Source organism: Corvus kubaryi, unplaced genomic scaffold (assembly GCF_017639235.1).
Source record: "Corvus kubaryi isolate FWS band 111438036 unplaced genomic scaffold, C.kubaryi_AGA036_p1.0 66, whole genome shotgun sequence".
Lineage (NCBI taxonomy): Eukaryota > Metazoa > Chordata > Aves > Passeriformes > Corvidae > Corvus > Corvus kubaryi.
Window position 1 is genome coordinate 3,607,030 of NW_024582054.1, and position 19,645 is coordinate 3,626,674.

A 19,645-nucleotide genomic window follows, 5' to 3' on the forward strand; every position below is an offset into this window, starting at 1 on the left:
GGCGCTGCGCTGCGCGGCGTGGCGGGGCGAGGCGGCGGGGCCGCGGGGGCGGGCGGGGCGGGCAGGTGATGGCGGGGCGGGGAGGGAGAGAAGGAAGGAGGTGCTGCGGCGGGTCCCCCGCAGCAACAGATGTCGGCCGGGTCACCGGCTCCCGGCCCGCAGGTGCGCCCGGGCGCAGCGAGGACGGCGGTGGCAGGGCCCCTCCGCATCCCCCCCCCGCCACCGGCCGTGCTCCGGCCCCGCCGGCCGGCGGCGGGACAGTAACTGGCTTCTGGTTTGAATGGTGTGGTTTAGGGCAGGGCTTGCGCGGAGCTTATGTCCAAAAATGGTAACATTCGGCCCTTTTTAAACCGAAAGGATGGTGGTGGGGAGGGGAGCTCAGGAGGAGCTCCAGCTTCGCTGCTCGCTAGTTAAATTTTTTTTCCCCTCCTCCTTTAAACCAAAAGCATCCTGTATTAGATCACTCAGGAATCCTAATCCCCGAAACATTTCCGTTTTAGTCACTCCATCAGACAACAGTAAAGCAGAATTTGGAACACCACTCATGCTGGCATGGCCGGGGCACTTGGGGATGCAGCAGGCTCCCACCGGCTTCCCAGCCAGTCCCTCGTTTTCTCTGGGCTCGTGTTTTGGATCGTGCCTTGCACTCCCCGTGCTGTGAACAAGCAGAAGAACCCCAGACCTTCCGTGAGAGGGGGGATGATACTGCTTTTTTATGCACAAATGATATATTAACGTACATCATGTAGCCTGAGGTGCGGGGCTTTCTGTAGGAAGCTGGGAACAATTGGGAAGGAAAACACAGCAGTGAGAAGGTGATTATTCCTCTTTAATCCTTCTCCTCTTCCCCTCCTGTGCTTCCAGATCAAAGGTTTTCAGGTTTTCCTGTTCAGAGCTGTCTGAAATGGTCCCACTGAGAAAGTTTTCCCCAGGAGTCTGATGAGTTAATGGAAGGTGATAGCTATAGAGCTGCTGTCAGAGGTTTCCTTGCTCAGGACTTGAGTGCTGAGAGTAGACAGCATGAGGACTAAAGTATACAAGCAGGGGCATTTACTGGAGAAAGAGTTGATAGTATATGAGGTACTATTTCAGCAAAGGAAAAGTGAGGAATGCAATCTTGGTCTGGGCTGTGAGTGCTGGGTGGCTTATCAGAAGTCAGAGCTGTATTCCTTTGAAGAGGGAAGTTTCTTCCTTTTCAAAAGATCTGCCTGGCTGCAATTTTTTTTTCCAGTCTTATGCCTGTATCTAGCCAACACATCTAGAAACAGCTATTGGGGCCCAGAGCAAGATTGCCAGCCTTGCTGACAGGCTGTGAAGGGAAATTATTGTCATGCTCTGGGGTTTTTTGCCTTTTATGGTGCAGGGTGAGATAAAATATTTTATAAGTAGGGGGACACTGATTTGGTTGTCAAAAGTAGGAGTGGAACCTTAGGACTCAAAAGAAGTCTCAAACCCAAGGTTGTAGTACATGCTGTAAATATCGTGCTCTTTTAGTATTGCCTCCATCCAGGAGATTTTAAGTCCTCTTGGTCCTATCACAAGAGGGTGACAGAGAGCTGCTCTGTTAACTTGGGTTACTTGTGCAGAGGGAAGAAGCCAAGAGGGAGTTTCAAGTAATGAATACGTCTGTTTCAACATAATCACAGGCAACTTCTTGTGGTGGTCGACAGCTACCAGTTGAATTTGATGTGCTGGGAGTCACTCTCCAGCTTGCTGGACTGGAGGACTCTATATAGTTAAATGTCTGTCTCTGGTGATGGGATCACTTCATTGTTTCTCTTCCTGCTGATGGACAGCTGAAGCTGTTCCCTTCTGCAGTGGGTGCAATCTCAAAGTTTCATGGAGACCCACCCTGCTGGTGTCTGTAGTTAGGAAGATCAGGTCTGGGAGTGATGGCTCTTCCCAGTTGCAGCCCATCAGGCTAATGTCCCCTCAGAGGGATTGGTAATTGGACCCCAGCCTGGACAGGCGATGCAGATATTGAGGGACAGTCTCGTTCTTCTGGGGGTTTGAATGTGACTAAAAGCCCTGTTGGGATCTTGCGGCTTGCTTCCTTCTGAGGTAGGGAGGTAACAGTATCTACCAAGCAAAAGCCTGCAAAGTGAGGTGTAGTAAAACTGTCAGTCCTTCTTACCTGTGAAATGAATTCGTTGCAGTAATTAAAGTTAAATGTTCAGTACAGTACATGTTAGCTAATAGCTTACTGAGAGGAAGAGGAGAGATTCATGCCTACCGAATATTCCTGTAGATTCTTTTCAGGCACAGTCTCTTCTTGTTGACTCACATGTTTTAGGTTTTTCTACACCTCAGTCTGATTTAAGTTCTACTGAATTATTGGCATTATTATTTATAACACTGAGGCCAGCTGGTGAGGCAGACTTGAAACTTTTTTTCTTGGGCCCTCTCTGGGAGCATGCACTGTATGTCTGAAGTGGTGGCATGGCCAGTAATGCAGTGAGCAAATGTCTGTGCAAGAAGTGTCTGTGTCTTGCTGGCTGTTCCCAGCCCAGCCCCTTGTGTCCTGGCTCAGTAAGGCTCTGTAGGCTGTGGACAGCTGTGCCTCATTGCAGTTCTGCCAGGCTTTGTACAGCTGAGGCTTGGGAAGCGAGCAGTCTAATAATGTTACTCAAGTATGAATTAAGTCCAGCTCCCCTTCACCTGGCTGCATGGGCTCAGCAGAACTCATGGCAGAAGTGGGAAGATCTACTGAATTTTAGTAACAGCCTCTACAGGAGCGCATTATAAGGACAAGTTTGCTGAGCTTTTGGGAACTGGTTTGCAGATTTCCTACCTGTGCTGAGACAGACATTACAACCTTTGCTGTCTGGGATGGTGCTTTGAAATGGGTGAATAGGCAAACTGCAGAATGAATTTCATATGTGGAGGGTGAAAGTTGGATAAAGTGACAGTTCCTGGGAGGAAAGCAGCTTTTCCTGTGAAGCCAATTTTTCACGTCTATCCGAAGTGACTCTCTAAGAAGTTTTAAGGAGCTCGTCACAGCACCGCTATTCTTAAGCAGCAAAAAAAACCCCTATTGTGCAGAACAAATTCAGCTACTTTTCACCTGATGTAAGCCTCTGCACAGTCTTTTGTGCAGGAGCAGGGGGTCTCTTCTGGAGATTAAAATACTTTCTCCTTTGAACTACATCTCAGTAGTTTGAACTGTTGAACTCATCTCAGCAGTTTCTTCTAACAGCCTTTTCTTTCCTCTGCCTTCTCTTCTTTTCTGTCTGGAGTCAAGCCTCAAAGTAGCACTAGCCAAGGCATAACAAGATTGATCCTGCTGTTTCCCAGATTTACAAAGCAAAACTTGCTGTAAAGCCATTGCAATGGACTCACCTAGCTGTCGATATAGACAGGCTTGCCATGTAAAAAGTACACACGTGGTCTTTAGTGGCCAAGAGACTGTCACTTGTGCCCACAAGGACATTTCTATCTGCTGATGACATGTTACCAGCTGCAGCATTCAAATTTTTCCTGACAGGCTGGTGAAGGAGCTGGATATGGTGTGAGGGACTAGGTGAGCCACTTGGTGCTCAGCATGCCTGGCTCATCTTCACAGATGAGGTGAAGGGTAGTTATAAGGGCAGTCTGTGGCCACTGTATCCTGAGTGTCAGGAATAATGCTGGGGTGAAACTGGCTTTGTTTGGGGGTGCTGGTAGGGGTCAGCCTTCAGGTCCTGCATACAGCTGGCTCTCATGTGGGCCATTCTCTTTTAATGAGCTCATTGCTCAAGGTTTATTTTAAAATCTGGCCTGAAGCAACTTGTCTCAACTGTAGAGGTGGCAGAGAAACTTTAAATGTCAAATTGCTTTTTGACCTGACAGCTGCTTTCTTGACAATAGGAGTAGGAAGCAGTGTTCATTTGCAGTGTGTAGAAGACAGCCATATGCAACTTTAATGCTCTAAGGAATGATAGTAATGCTTGTCTTTATTTTTAAAAAATCAAAAATCAAATTGATGGAACTAATGTGCCTTGTGCTTTATCCACTGCTGCTCTGCCTTGCCACTTTGGCATCTTTGTGACAGTGTGGCAGGAAATTATATCTCTGGCTTTGAGAACTGCACCGGTCAGATTTATGGTCCTGCAGAAGCAGTGATAGCACAGACTTTGGGAGCACCTTTTCTGCACCAAAGAAGTGCTTACTAAGTACAGTTGTTCATGAACTTACAGAAATTTCCTGTTAGAAACCCAAGTTTCCTACACAGGTCTCCTGAAAGCCCTCTCACTACTCTGTGCAATGCACTGCATGTAAAGATACACATAAATACAAGGGTGATCCCGTCACCTAAGAAGCCATGGGTCTCATGGCCCTACTGTGTCTGCATCCAGCAGGCCTTACTGCCCTTCTGATTTGAATTTTTCTGTGCTAATCACCTCTCTGAGGTGGGGTTATTAATGGTAGAAAGTACCCATCAAACAGGGCCGTCATGGAAACACCCCACCTCCAAGCCTGCTGGTAAGCATGCTCCAATCAGGTGGTACGAGTGTGACTGTTCTCTCTGATAAAATGTAAAAGCCACAATCATAGCTTCCTTTTCACTTGAATTGAGTGTTCTCTTGTCCAGATAGGGTCTATTTTGAGAAAGGTATCTAGACTTCCAGAAAGCTACCATTGTGGTGGCTGCTGTGGACCCACAAAAAGGTGTGATAACACTCTTAAACTGAAGTTTGCTAAAATTTCTTTCAGTGCCTTCTTAGATTCAGCCATGAGGTAAATAACTGTGCATTGTTGATGAATGCACTGCACTGGGTTGCTTTGCTCCTGCTGTGACACTGCATAGTACTCTGTGTGGGTCATAGCAAGGGATGGTCCTTGCATGGTCTCTGCAGTGTGGGTGTGGTGCAGGGAAGGTGGCCCTGATGTACCTGAGTATTCTGTGTGCCTTGTTTTGTACTGACCAGTATCGATACAGAAGCAGAATGGTGAAATTTGTAAGGCTGCTTGCTCAGCTGCTCTTTTGCAGTCAAACAGGCAGGCAATATAGGTCACCAGGTATCTCCTGTCTTTCAGATCAAACTTTTGTTGTTTAACATAGGTAGCTTGTTGCCAGATACTTGCTTTTCAAAATGCTAAACTCAAAAGTTGCTGTAGGGAGCTCTGGAAATATCTGGCTTTGTAGATCAGTTATTTGTTCTTGAGTGTGGGAGCTGCCTGATACTTTCTGTGATCAGGTTGCATCAGGATATGCGTGTTTGGTTTTTTTAACAAGAACATTATTATTCATTATAACTTCATAGTGGATGATGAATGAGGTATGTGTGTTTTGCTATGACTTACCCTCCTATTCAGAATCCTGTGTAAGGGGGGAGTCTAAGGAAGAAGCAGGCATGGGTTAAAAAGGAGACTGCAGGATTCTTTCAGGGGGAGTGTATAACAGATCCCAAGGATCAATTTATGAGAACATGGTACTCGCCAATCTGTACTGAACTTTTCCTTCCAATCCTCTAGGGAAGGGTGAAACACCTCAAAGGCATCCAGCTACCAGCTCAGTGATGTAAAGTATGTGTGTCTGGGGAATTTCTTGATGACTGCTTCAGGCAACCAGTTTAAATTCTTGTGCATGTGATTTAGTAATGACATTTTTTCAGTGCATTAAGTGCAAAGGCTAGAGAGGGTAGCATTGTTTCCTGCCCTGACCAGTTGCCGTGCTCATAGCTTGGGGCATGTGGCGTGCTCCTTAGGGCATCCATAAGTAGAAGCTGTTTGGAAACCAGTTTTATTGTGTGTGGAGTGAGAACTTGTCCCTCGGAAGCGTGTGCTTTTGTATGAGATGGTGTTGTCTGTGTATAATTCAAGTATAACCGGGTGGTAACTGAGAATGTGGGACAGTAAACCTGTTCAATAGAAGTGTTCATGAACGCTGGAATCACATTTTTAGAAGCTGTGTATGTTACAGTGGTGGCCCAGTGAATGGTACAGGTTCTTCCTAGCCCTGAAGTCCCAGCTACTCCTGCTGTAGGCACTTTGTCTTCTCATGTGTGCTGTGTGAGAGGTGCAGCTCTTACGCATTGTCAGGTGGAGGAGGAACAGGGTTCAGGTGGCCCCCCCAGCCACCTTGTGAGCCTGTGTGCTTTTCTGTGGTGACTCTTGGAATCCACTAAAAGCATTGTGCCACTAAGGTTGGCACAAGCAGCAGTGACAGAGATGGTGAAAACTTGCATGGCTGTGCTGGTGAAGGACTGAGAGCATTTTCCATCTGGCTGTGGATTATCGCTGTTGTGCCTGACACTTAAGCTGTTCTCTGGGGTGCGCTTACGCTATCGGAGAATGGCTGTGCTCTTTCTGACAATGAGGTGCAGAAAGCAGTCAAAAAAAAAAAAAGCAGTAGAAAAGAGGCTGGAGAGCTGTCTGGGGAAACATTGGGAAGCTGCAAAAATATGACATACAATGGACTGGTCTCACTTTAATGTGTTGTGTCTGCCCCAGAGCCTTGCTGGATGTATTGCTGTGATTTTGAGGTATTTTGTACAGTCTAAGAAATTATGTTTGAGGAGGATGGAAGGCAGTGCAACAGTTTGCTCTTCCATATGAGAATATAAAACTGATTTCTTGCCATGTGTGACTGTTGGAAGCATGATGGTTATCATAAGAAATGTGCTTAGCATGACTTCTACACATCTTCTATAGCACTATAAAACCCTCTCATCCCATCAAAGCAATATGTGAGCTGTGCCTGAAGGGGGAAAAAGCAGGTGTAACATGCTTCACAACTGCCAGGGTGGGAAAAACATAACCTCAGCAAGAAAGGCAGTCACCTTTTATTCACAGAGGCATAAGATTTGCTCTGACTCTGGGATTTTGGGGCTGAAGCATGTTACTCAGAGATTGAATCTGTGGGGAGGAGTTGGTGAAGAGTGGTGAGATAGACTTGTCAGCAGCAGTACTGTCTGTCTGGTGTTAGTCATGCCAGAGAAGCCTTCTATTGAAGTCTGTAGAGCCACCCACCTCTTCTTTTTGACCCCAGTGCGTGAGAGTGACATACAGGTTCCCAGTAGTCACTCAGATCCCTGAGACAGAACTGGGGACTTCCTGGGCCAATTCAAAAAATGCTTAGGTGAATAAAAGCACTAGCATTAATACGATTAATTAAAAAAAAAACTTACTTCCTGTTCCCATCCTGCCATTGCCATTCCCTGCTCTCATACTGTATGAGAGCAGAACTTGGTATGTTTGTGGTGTGGCCTGGTGCCAGTTTAACCTCTTGGTTCCCTATTAGGCAGTAAAGCAGAACCATTTTTTCTCCATGCTGATTTCCTGTCATTGTGTCTTGGCCATTCAGCTGGCAATCAGTATATCTTACTGGCAAGGGCTGGGTTGGACCTTTGAAAGTCAACTGTCATACGTACTGCAGCTTGCTGTCTTCATGCTTTTACCTGCAGTTTTCCTCTCTTACTCTGCTTCCAAATCCATGGCTGCTTTGAAGCACTACAACATGAATGAGACTCTGCAGAGACATTCTCAACCCTCAGTGTTCTGAAACAGCTCCCATTGGCAGGGCTCGGGTATGCGTGCATAAGCAGGGATTTTTGGTCTTTCATCCAGATGAGTCTTTGATTTGTCATTCTATCTATGTAGACTGAAAATGTGTTCAACCCTGTGAGGTGAGAAATGACAGCAAACCTGTCATTTTTCTACTGTATTGGAGCCAAGATGGGAAGTGTTGGCAAGTGAAAAGACCGTGTCTTGGCTACACTCGCTGCAGTGAACACCACTAGTATGTGTCTCCATATCACCTGTCTGTCAGTCAGATTGGAGGGGTTTCAAGTAGGTCTCTGACCAGGTCCCAGGGCTTACTGGGAGCACCAGGGTGGATAGTTGATAGGCGTGTGAGGCTGCAGGACAGACTTCTTAAGCAGCAACTTTTTCCATATCCTTCTAGATAGCTTATGTGGTCAATGTGAAGGCAGGGATGACTTGATGGATCAGCTGATTGCTTCTTTGGCAGTCTGCTTGACTTGGCAGTGATTGTGCACTGCTGCAGTGTAGGACTTGCCCTTCGGGATAGCACAGGTGGGCTCTGCTCATCTGTCCTGTGCATGGCCCTCATTTTTCAGAGGGACCCATGTGAAATCTTGTGTGTGTCACATAGCATAGCGTGGTTGGGCAGCTGGTTTGCTCTGCTCCTTCCATGAGCACAGTGCTGGATGGCTGGAGAAATTTCGCACAGAATACTGATGTTTCCTTTTATAATGCGGAGGATGACTCTCATGTCCTACAGAGGTGCTGAACCAAGGCCAGTTGGCAGTGGATGAAGGACTTCTGCTTTCCATGTCCTCTGGATCAGGCAGCCAGGGCGCTTTCTACTCCTCACTGCAGCATATGATGCTAAGCATTTGAACTTCACTGCTGCTGTAAATGGAAGTTGTGCTCTTACATCTTCACTGCAGGAGCTAGCCCATAAAGGCCTCCGAGAGATGAGAGAGAGTGAGAGAACCATGTATGGTCTCTGCATCCCAGCTGAGTGCTCTTTTCTTCATCATGGAAAATGATGTGTACGTCCTAGAGACCTGTTTCCTGGCCAGATTCCGTGGCTCTACAGCAGCCAAGTTTTTTTTGCTACCCAAGTACGTACTTACCTGTAATCCCCCTCACTTTATTTAAATCTACCCTTCAGTACATGGTAAGTTAGTTCTGCTACTTAAACGTATTATCCCCAAGAAAACTGTGAAATTTGACTCCATGGGTGAAAAAAAAGCAAGCTAATTTCTTAACTGCTAAACAATGCCAAAAAAAGGAGGCCGTTTAAAGCTGTGTAGACCATATCTATGCCAGGCTTTATCTCAACAGAAAATACTTAATTTCCTGAGGAAAACTTTGACTGCAGCCAAAATCAGTTCCAAATTTTTAAGCACATGTGTGCTTCCAGGTGAGTTTCCTACATGTCTTACCTGGTTTGCGAGATGTGGACATCTCCCACTTAGGAAGTCGGGGAGAGCAGTAGCCCAGATGCAGGCATGTGGTGGTAAGAGGAGTGTTGGGGGTATGTTTGTTCAAGCCTCTGCCTTCCCTCTAGCCCTGCTTGTGGTGTTGCTGTACAAGAGGAGCATCTCCACAGGAAGCATTGGCCTTGGCCCCACCTGGTTCTGTGCACAGAGTGAGAGGCCCTGTGCTTCGTCAGTGCTTGCTCATCAGGCACCCTTTGGCAGTGGCCCTTGCAGGCGGCTGCACTGTGCAGTGAAGGCTGGCTGGGAGCAGCGGGGGAGTACAGTCATGAACACCAGTGTTTCAGTCTGTTTTAAAATGGTCAGCATGTGGAAGCTTGCTGTTTCCCAAGGGTTTTGTTGGGCCGTTGGGGAACTCTGGCCAGAGATGAGACTATTTCCAGCTGTGGTGAGCCAAGTGTGAACTCACTCTGGGCAAGATGCCCAGATCCACTGGTTTTCTTGCCAGAAATCCTCGCCCTCCAGCCAGCGATACCAAGCTCAGTTTCTGCCAGTCCTCAGCTGAAGACCTCTGAAAGGAAAAGAGAACAAGGAGGCCAAGCAGAGCAAAATACTGCTATGGGGGGCAAGGGGAATAACTGAAGAGCTTCTGCAGCGGGTACGGTGGTGGTGTGTCACCACTGAGGGCTGGCTGTTGTGGGTGAGGGCTAGCAAGAGGTGTAAGAGACCTGCTTTTCCTAGGGAGAGGAGACATGTAAAAGTGGCTGGTGGTGGTGCAGGGGATTGGCTTTTCTTGGCTAGGCAGAGCTACCTGACCCACAGGGCCATGCCATACTGCTGGCACTACCATCAGGGTGGTCACCAGTGAATGAGTATTGTTGCCTTCATTGTGATTTCAACACACTGGGGATTTCTTCTGTAAAGTAGGATATTGCTTTCCTCTTTTGTGGAAGGTGCCCTTCAAGGTGGAGAGGCTGTGTGTCTGGTAGTCTTGCCTTCCTCGTATCTGGGAGTCTTCTTGCCTTTCTCAGAAAAGGCATGGCCACAAAAAACTTCATCTTCCAGAGGTGGCAGTCCTTCTTGTTGCAGTCTCTCCATTGGGATAGGACTTCATGCAGGGATCCATTGGTCCAGTTGCTTTTCTGCAGACTGCTCTGTAGTCAGACTGTGAAAGAGCAAGGAGGTGTATGTGTCAGCAGGTGTGGAGGGAGCCTCCCTTCCCATTACTTGTATGGATTTCTGGTCCTCCCAATGCTGGCAACAATTGCTAGTGAAATTTCTGCTCTTTTTGGTGAGTGCCTTTGGCTTTTGGAGTGTGGGTGGTTGTATTCAGCTGTTTGGTTCAAGCTAGCAGGTCTCTGTTAAGACTTTCCAAAAGGCCTGTATTCAGGGCTTCCATGCTGAAACAAAGCATCTCAGGCATGATACCATGTCAGTAACTTAGCATGCACACACCTGCCTGCACCATGTCTTTTGGGTCCAGTCATGGAGAAGTTTTGGAGCTGATGGGATCAGTGCATTAACAGAAGACCTTCTGTTCCTGCAAACACACCTCCTCCAACGCTGATAATTTTCATGAGCCAACGTATCATTTAGTGACACATTACACCTTGCTGTTGCAGCATGTTGCAAGTAGTCTGACCCAGCCAGCTACTAACGGCCTCCTACAGGGTGAACTGCTGAAATCTGTTTCTATCCTAAACTCAAAGGAGTATTTCCCTCCCCCTCCTATAATGGCTTGTTTCTTTAAAGCTGTTAACTGGCCATAATCCAATCATTACTACTGTAATTAGTGAACTGCTTACAGTAACTAAAGCACTTGAAGCGGAATATCCTCTGATTGCAGAGCTTGGAACAACTTCTGCCTGCAGTCGTGTGAGAGGTAGTTACTGCTGATGGCTCAGGGGTGGGTGCAGGGGACACAGGGCAAGCCTGGCACAGCTGCCACACTGCCTCTTGTGCCAAGCCCCAGCTGGCGCCATGTGGCCTTTCCACAGCAGGGTGATGCCTCAGAGCCCCATGGATGTGAGATGCTGTGCCTAGTTTAGGGTGGTGATTTGCTGTCAAAAAGGAGCCTTCTTTTTGCAAGCTGTGGCAGAAGACAGTGGCTTTGGGTGGAACTTTCAGGGCAGCTGAAGGTGTGATGTATTTGTACTTAACGTTTGGTTTATACAGGCTAGAAAATCACTGTTGCAGCAGGCTCAATGTCTTCTTGCTGTCAGGGTACCCTCTTGTCCCAGTGTGTGATGCCTGTGCTCTCCCTCCACCTGCCAAATCACTAACTTCATAGGCAAGGCCAAGGGACTTTAGCTCCTGGCCCTGCACATCCATTCCTGCAGGACTTGGGATTTCCAGGCAGACACATCCCTCACTGCACTCTTCAGCCACTTTTCCTCTTGGGAGCAATGAGAGAGCTTTCCTTAGGGCTTCACCTGCTCTCCCCTTTATACCCTGACAGGAGGGCAGTGCCAGTATGCTTGTCTCTGGCCTTTGTTCTGTTTCCTCATGTTTACCTCCTGAGATGAAGCCTGTTGTAACTTGAGCTCTTCCTTCTTGGGGAGGAGGAGGGCCATGGTGAGGATCAAGTGTGGGCAGCTTTTGAAATGGAGGGCCCTGTTGGAGAGGAGGAGTGAGGGTAGATGAGTACATACAAATACAGCAAGCAAAGGCTGTGCAGTGGTAGAATACTTCGTTGCCCAGCTGCCAGCCATGACTTGGCAGGTGTGCTGTACTCTGCAGCTGAGGAGGGTATTTGTTGGCAATATTTGGCCTGTGATGGGGTCAGAAAAATTAAAAGTCCTTCTGGCCTAAGGAGGAGGTTTTTAAAAAAAAAACCACAACAACAACAATACGCAAACCAACCAAATGTGACTACTGCCACCCCCCTCAAAAAAAACCCCCAGAATAACACAAAACCCATCCACCCAAAACCTACTCCCCTTGCAGGGTTTTCATTTTGCTCTTGAGCAGTTAATGTGTAGTGTCTCCAGGCTTTATTCCTGTGTGGTGCTGGGCATTAGAGGCAGGTCTGCACCATGGTCCCTGGCACATGAAATGGAGAAAAACAACCTCTGATGAGAATGAATTTCTTCAATGTGCTCTGGATTTAGCCTAGGAGGGAAGAGATGTTCTCACTCCTTTGGACCCTGTGCATGTTGTCAGCTTCCACCACTGCTGTCTGTATACTTAACTTGTCCTAGAGCTGTGTGAAAGGTTGAAAATGTACTTGTTGCCATATAGGTCAGAGTGGTCAGTAAGGTGGGGAGAAGTCCTGGAGCTCCAGTGGCCAGAGATCTATATGGTGGGCACCGTGATGTGCCAAGATGTCTGCCTGCTGGCCTGAGCAGAGTCTGCCTGCTGCCTTGCCCTCTGCCTGTGCACTGCCTGCATCTTCCTGTGCTCTCTTGTTGGGCTTGTATCCTGCAGGGAATTGGGAAGGGACCGTGTTTCTGCTGTGTTTGTACACCTCCCTGCACCACAGAACTCTGATCTTTGAGTGTGGTGGGTCCCAGATGATGCAAGGCGACAAGCGCTGCAAAGATGGTAACAGATTTTAATTGGATCTTGGTTTTTGTTGCTTTTACATGTTACCTTAAGACCACTTGTGCCGATTTCAGTACATCCTGTTTGTGATACTTGCATGTAATGCACTTGAATCAAAGAAATGATTTACAATTCCATGTTCTTTTGCACTGCCACCATGTGTTTGACTTGGTGTTGGTTTTAGGTGCTGGTGCAGCCACTGTAAGCACACCTTGATTGAGTGCTCCCAAGTATCTCTTCAGGACCAAGTCTAGTGATGGACCACTTCAAAGTGGTTCTTCTGTATTTCTGTAATGTTTAGCTTCAGATGTTTGCTTTCAGTATGTTGCTACAAACTTGAAATTATAGATAACCCTTTATCCACACTCTTTCAACTCTGCGAGCGTAGTACAGAAATATTTGGTTGTGTGTTTCTGATGTGGGTTTAACTAGAGAATAAAATCACAGCATATTATTTTTTGTTAAATTTTGCTTTGAGTTTAAAGCAATCTTATAGTACTCCTTGATATATTTTTCTACCTATAAATCCCTATCCCAAATTCTACCTCCTCCTCTTCTTCCTTTCTTTTCTTGCCTCACCTTCATTAACAGGCGCTGGGAAGGGAAATGTGTTCCCATCTTATTCTGCCATTGTGTTCAGTGATCTCATATGCTTTGGATTGAAGATTGCTGTTCTGCTTAGGTGAGTTGCTGGCTTTCATGGTCTGATACATTAACAAAGTGATGTACTGCTGGAAGGAGCTTTTGAAACTTTTTGTTAGTAAGATTTTAATAATTACCTTCATCTCTTTCATGTAGGGACTATTTTGGTGGTGTCACTGTCCTTCAGAGGTTATTTGGAAACACCCTCCCCACTGGGAGTGGGCTTCAGCAGCCCCTGAGCAAGCATTGCTCTGCTTGTGAGTGGGGCAGCGGTGGGGAAGCTTGAGGTAGAGGAGTGTTTGTACTGGGCACAGTCAGGCTGTGGGAATTCAAGGTGTGTATTCAGGGTGCACAGCCCATCCAAAGAAGCAGGTCTCTAGGCAAAGTTCTTCATCAGTGCTGGAGCAGTGTACAGTCAGAGGTGTCCTTTGGGTAAGCGTGCCTCTGGGAATGAGTATTGTCCTCATGCTATCGCAGAGGCAGGCATCTGCACAGCTCACTCGGGTTTCTGTTCCACTCTGACCTTCCTGTGTGATGGCTTGGTAGATCATGTTCTCCTATGACCTCTTCTCATGTGAACTCTTAAAACAGTTTTGTAAGGGTGCTTATTTGCCATGAAGCTGCAGTGCCCAGAACAGCCATCACCCTTCTGATCTTAGTAGAAGAGAACAGAATACAAATATTAGCTTGACATGCTTGTTTCTGTCAGGCTAACTGGGATTTAATTTACCCATTTGCTGCTTGCTTTGCTTTCCCAAGAAGATATTAGTGGGCAAAATATTTCACATATGTATATTGGGGATAATACACTCCAGAGCTCTTAATGTAGTTTATATAGTGCTTATCTGCTTTTTGGCTTGTAAACTTTGCTACTTCTGCAGCCTTACAAAAGGGGTGAATAAATGTATTGTGTAATTGCTGTCTGTAAAGCGAATTCCAGAGAGTTTGCCAGAGGGTGACATAAAGTATATTCAAATTTACAGTCCCTGATGATTCCAAATACCCGCCAAAATCTTGTTTCGCACCTAATTTATTTAACTTTGGCATATGCAAGTGCTGAATGTTCTCCCTTCATCCATTTACTTGGGACAAGACTCACTCCAGATGCAGTTTCACAGTCTTTAGTCCAGTCTGACTGTGCTTGTCTGTCACTTTTTCTCAGTTGGACACACTCTTGATCAGTACCTGCATGTGTTATGGAAAAGTGAGTTTTCAGCCAGATCAGAGTTGATCACTACTGAGCCTAAGGTTAAAAGAAGGAGGTAACAGAGTGGGGGAAGGGAAGGGTAAGTTCAGAGTGGGTCTGCTCACTTTACTGGCAGCTTGTCAATGAAGTGGTCAATGTCAGCCATGAAACCAGTCCCTTTGGAGCTGCAGCAAATGGAGAGGGGACCTGGCTCCTGGCAGCCAAAGGAGCTGGAGGTTTGTGCTTTGTTCCAGGCTTCTGAGTACCGGTTGCTGTGTTGGAAAGCAAAGTGATGCTTTCCCCTCTTTATTTAAGCCCTGCCCAAATTCCTTGAATTTTTGCACCTTGGACCAGGTGATAGTTCTAGTTTGCATGTAAAAAGAATAGAGTGTCCGCCAACTCTCCATAGGTAGGAATGCAGCTTAAAAGCTGCCCTCCTCTAGCCATGGGAGATATCTGAGATTGAGGAAAGGTTTTTAAGTGGGGAATGGAAATCTGCCTGACACAAGTTAGTCATGTTGGAAGCAGTGAGACTGTGCTTACTGCTTGGCACAGTAAGTGGGCTGAACTAGCAATGGCTGTCTAAGAAATAGGGGTTCCTTCCCTTCCTTGCAAGGCACAGCCTCTGCATTGCTTCCACATTTACTACTTGTGGACATGAACTGTGAGCCAGATGAAAAATCTTAATTTGTGTTAAAATTAACTTACCAAAACAATAAGAGGAAGAAGAATTGAACCTAGATAGCTCTCCACAGTGAAGAAGCAGCAAGAGAATGTTTTTTTTCTTAGACTCTCTCCAGCTCTTTCCCAATCTTGACTGTTTTTGCTGTGGAAATAAATACCAGCACATCTGTGTTCTGAGCATCACATTGCCTGGGTCCCCAGGCACTGACCCTGGACTGGGATTTGGCATCTGTCTGAGTTTCAAGTCCAAAGCAGTCTCCTGCCTTCTGGAAGTGAGTACTTGATGGCTGGTCAAAAAGTTGCTACACAGCAGCTGCTGAGCTGCAAAAGAAGCTGCTGCTGTTGCCTATGCAGGAACATTAACTGCATCCTCTTAGGCCCTGCAGAGATTGCCAGAGCTCAGTGCAACTCACATGAACCCAGTTGCTGAAGCTTTGAGGCAGCAAAGCTGCTCAGCAAGTGCAGTCTTCAGCCCTCCAAGTCTGAAAGCTCAAAACCTGAAGACTGCCATGCTGCTTTGCAGAATACCAGACTTCTTCCATGATCAGGTACCAGTACCTGATCCCCCATCTTTAAAGAGGGGCCAGGCTGCTGTAGAGAGCTTGGGGAACACAGGGTTGTGCTATGGGTGGTTGGCCCCTCATGCCTGGGAGCTGGTGCTTCCTTTTTGGCCAGTTGCTGCTACAGTGGGAATTCCCTGTTAGTAGGGAGATGCTTTGCTCTAGTGGCTCCACTGGTGGGTGCCTGGCTCTTTATCCCCTGTCCAGTGCATAGTGCTCTGATCTGATCTGCTTTTGCTACCATGTCGCTGTTCATATGAACATCTATTGCTCTGCTAACTGATGCTTCAAATATAGTTCAAAGTCAGCAGCATGAGCATTTCAGGGCTCTGTGCTGTTTTCCTGGGTAGACCTCAGCCTGCAGCAGTCCTAAATACAGAGAAACCACACAGAGAGCTGGAGACAGGCTCTAAATTATCAGGGTTGGGTTCTTAAGCATCAGGAAATCAGGGGAAAAAAGTGCTAGAGTAGCCTGCTAAGCAGTGCAAACGACTTAACAGTTTTGGCAGCTGAGAAGGGAAGAAATAAATTCTAATTCACTTAACAATACCTTACCTGTGTGCAGAAATGAGCTGGCTGGCTCATGGCATGGGAGGCTGTCTAATGTGGAAATGACTAACTTCCTCTGGCAGTACCAGTACGCTGCATAGGATGTAGAAGGTAGGATGTGAGGAGGTCCTGGGCCACTAATAAGCATAGCTAGGCATGTTAAGTATCAAGTTGAATTTAATCTGTGAAAACTACTTTCTTAGTTGGATTGTCTGATTTCTGCAGGAAGAAAATATTTCTCTTACAAGCACAATGCTCTGTGGCTATCTGACTGCATAAGAGGAAGTAAGACTGTTGTGAAGGTTAGGTCCTGTGTGCCTTGATAATAGGATATGTGATCCCATGGAAAGCAAGAGAATCCCACGGGAGAGGAGGACTGAAATTCTTTACTTACTGTCTTCTAGCCTGCTGGTTCAGGTCACTTTCTCTTCACAGCCTGTGGTGGGTGCTGGTGTAAGGTTGTGTGATTGTAGCTGCGTGATGTGTGAGCAATTGGAGCGGGAGCACAGCGAGCAATTCCCTGTGCTGGATGCTTGTGTAGCAGCTGTGGCGTCCCTGGGTGATGGCCAGCACCTACTGTAGTGTGTAACAATTGCGTGATTGCTTGCTGAGGAAAGGGTTGGGACAACTATACCCTTGCCCTTCAAGCCCACCCGCTGTTTATTCAGCTTGTTGGGAGTGGGATTATTTCTTCCTGGCCCACAGACAAGATCAGCTTGAGCCTCTCACTGCAGCATCTTAATTACCCATAGTCTTTTCCCTGGGAAGCTGCATGTAGTATTGCCCAGTTGTGTGCTTGGGTCAGAGCAGGGGAGATCACCAAACAGCAGACTTCCAGGCTGCTGGTTATGGTCAAAATTGCATAAATCCTTCTGCAACCTTCTGTTGTGTGGATGTGGCTCATCAGAGGAGACAGCAGCAAGCACCAAGCTGAGGACAAAAGGCCAGTAGGTTTTTGGAGACTGTTTTGCTGTTCCCACTGCAGCTTTGTGCTGATGCGCAGCTGCCAGCAGGAAGAGGGTTAAGCCCGCATATCACATGGCACGATTCTGTTTACTACATATTTCTCATAATCGAGACTGGCATCCAAATCCAGATGATTAGCACTTAACCAGAGACCCTGAAACAATGTGTGTCAGGTTTGTATTCCTCTGAAGCTATGCAGTCTGCCATCATTTCTCTTGCCGAGACGTGGTTCTCTCTGCAGCCTTCAAAGGGAGCTATGGAGAGAGCAGAAAATGAACAATTTTATGATGAAGACTGGATTGGCCTGAACTTCATTCATCTTAGTCTAAGCTTGAAGCCAGGGTAATTTTGCCAGGAATCAACTTACACTATAACAACTTGATCCCTACCAAAGGAGATTCTTGCCTTACCCTGGTCTGAGATTAGAGCACTGGCTTGATAGCGATAGTTGGGGAAATGAGACTGTGCCTCTTGGCTTAAGAGTTTGGATGGATATTTTTCAGTGCTGAGTACAAGCTGTGGCGGTGGAGAGCTAAGTATAAAATTCACGTTAGTTTTTGAGGTGTGGTTTTGGATAAGAGGAAAGGTGTATTTTCACAGCACAGTCTATACCTTATTCTTGCTATGAGCACGGGCATTACTGTAGCAAGCTTCCATGGGGCCCAAGGCAGGTTGTGATTTACGTTTCTACTACTCCTTCTGCACAAGGCAGTTCTCTCTGTTTCTTTCTCTCTCCTAACAAAAACATCTCTGCCCATACACATACACAACACGTGGCTTTTCCTTTCTCTGGTGTAGTAGCAGTTCATTTGTAAAGACCCGCTTTGACCTCCTTAGAGCTTCGACACGTGGCAGCAACCTGCAGTGCTGCCATTTCTGAAGACAGATTGCAGAAGTCTGTTTTCCCCCATGTTTCTAAAGGTCTTTTTCCACCCCCCCTGCTTTCTGTCTTATCTGAAAAGTCACATCATCATCCATGGATAAAGTTTGTACGAATTAAACACGAGAGGGGAAGGATGAAGAGGTGTACCTTTCCCCCCCTTCTCTGTGATGAAGCCAATGCTAATGGAAAAAGAATTTCTCTTCACAGTCCTGTTATTGGGATCTACCTTCTTAGAAAACTCTTGGGCTGAAGGGAATTAGAAGAGGTTTTCTGATCTAAGCACAAGCTTGAAATAAACCTGTCAATATGTCTGCTAGTAATGTCAGAAGGACCCTCCTTTTTCTTTCTCAACCACAGTGAGTTTTTACTCCTTTGTACTTCAGGAGAAAAGGAGATGAATTCCTGCTTTCTGTTCTGTTGAGTGCTGGCATGGCTGCTAACGTATGGTACTGTTTCTTAGCCACAGATATTAAAAGTATAGCACATTGAGTCTATCTTGAATTGTCTTTTTTATTTTGGTCTTACACTGAACTGCACTACTGTAAGAGAAAGAGAAAGCTACTTGAACTTCCAGAAATACTCTCAAATTTCTCTAACTAGAAAACTTGTGGTGGATGGCTTAGGGTGCTAGCAAGATATGTATTTTCATTAGATACTGACAGACATTGTGTGGACATTTTTGGAATAAGGTTTTTAGGTTTTCTGAAAAAAGCGACAGTAAATGTTCCTTGACTGTTTGTACCAAGGTAATTTGACTTCCACATGGTAACTTAACACTGCTGTCATCTGCATGTACCTTGCCTCGCTCAGATGATTCTTTATTTGAGAAAACAGACAGCACACATGATGGCAGTGATCATGACCTGCATGTCCTGCCATTTGAGTTATCTATTTCTCTGGTTTGAACCAGACTGAACAGCTATGCATTTTCTTACGTGTAACCATTAGGACAGTAGTCATGTGTCAGTTGTGATACTAAGCTGAACTGCAAATGTTTTGCTTAGCAACTGTTGCAAAGGAAAATAGTCAGGCAACAGCAAAATCAGGAGTGGTGAGTATGGAAGGCACTCTTTGTGAGAGATGAGCTGTACTCTGATGTGTTATCTGTGACTAAGTGATTTGGCATTTTCTTACACAAACACATAAGAATATGAGCGTTTATGAACAGATATCAAAGCAAGTTCAGTCTAATTCCTTAGGTCTGCCTATGCTCTTGCTAACCTGGGTATAGTAGATATTTGCAGGCAGTTTACCAATACAAGGCAGCAGGGTCAAAAGCTTGATGGGGTGGTAACTTCTACTACCAATCCTTGGGGAGCAGTGAGGAATTTCAGTGTCCATCCAGCCGTGGTAACTGAAGAAAGCTGGTTGTCTTAGTCATTCTCCATCATGAAACCGTTCGTTTTCCTGTAAAATACAGGATGTACCTGAGAGGACTATGACCAATACTGTATTTGAGATTTCCCTTCTGTGGGATTACACCAAGGTTGATGGCGATGTAAGTACGAGTGTGAATGAGGTACTGGTGTGTCCTCTCTTAAGTATGGAGCAAGACAGGGCAAAATGATGAGTGACACCATGTGGTGTCTGCAGAAGTCCTTGTTCAGTAGTACTGGCTGTGGAGCCGGAGGGTGAATCTACGGTGAAGTAGGCTTTAATTTTGTCATTTATAGGTGTGCGCATATTACAGAGAACACTGGGTTTAAAGTCTCCATGAAGGGGGCTAAGCCAGCAGTCTTAGGGC

General features: G+C 46.3%; 1 protein-coding gene across 6 annotated transcripts in view; it reads left to right on the forward strand.

The window, feature by feature from the left end:
* Positions 1–19,645, forward strand: part of ACTN1 (actinin alpha 1) — an 87,593-nt gene that overhangs the window by 621 nt on the left and 67,327 nt on the right. The gene's annotated exons all lie outside the window — the stretch shown is intronic.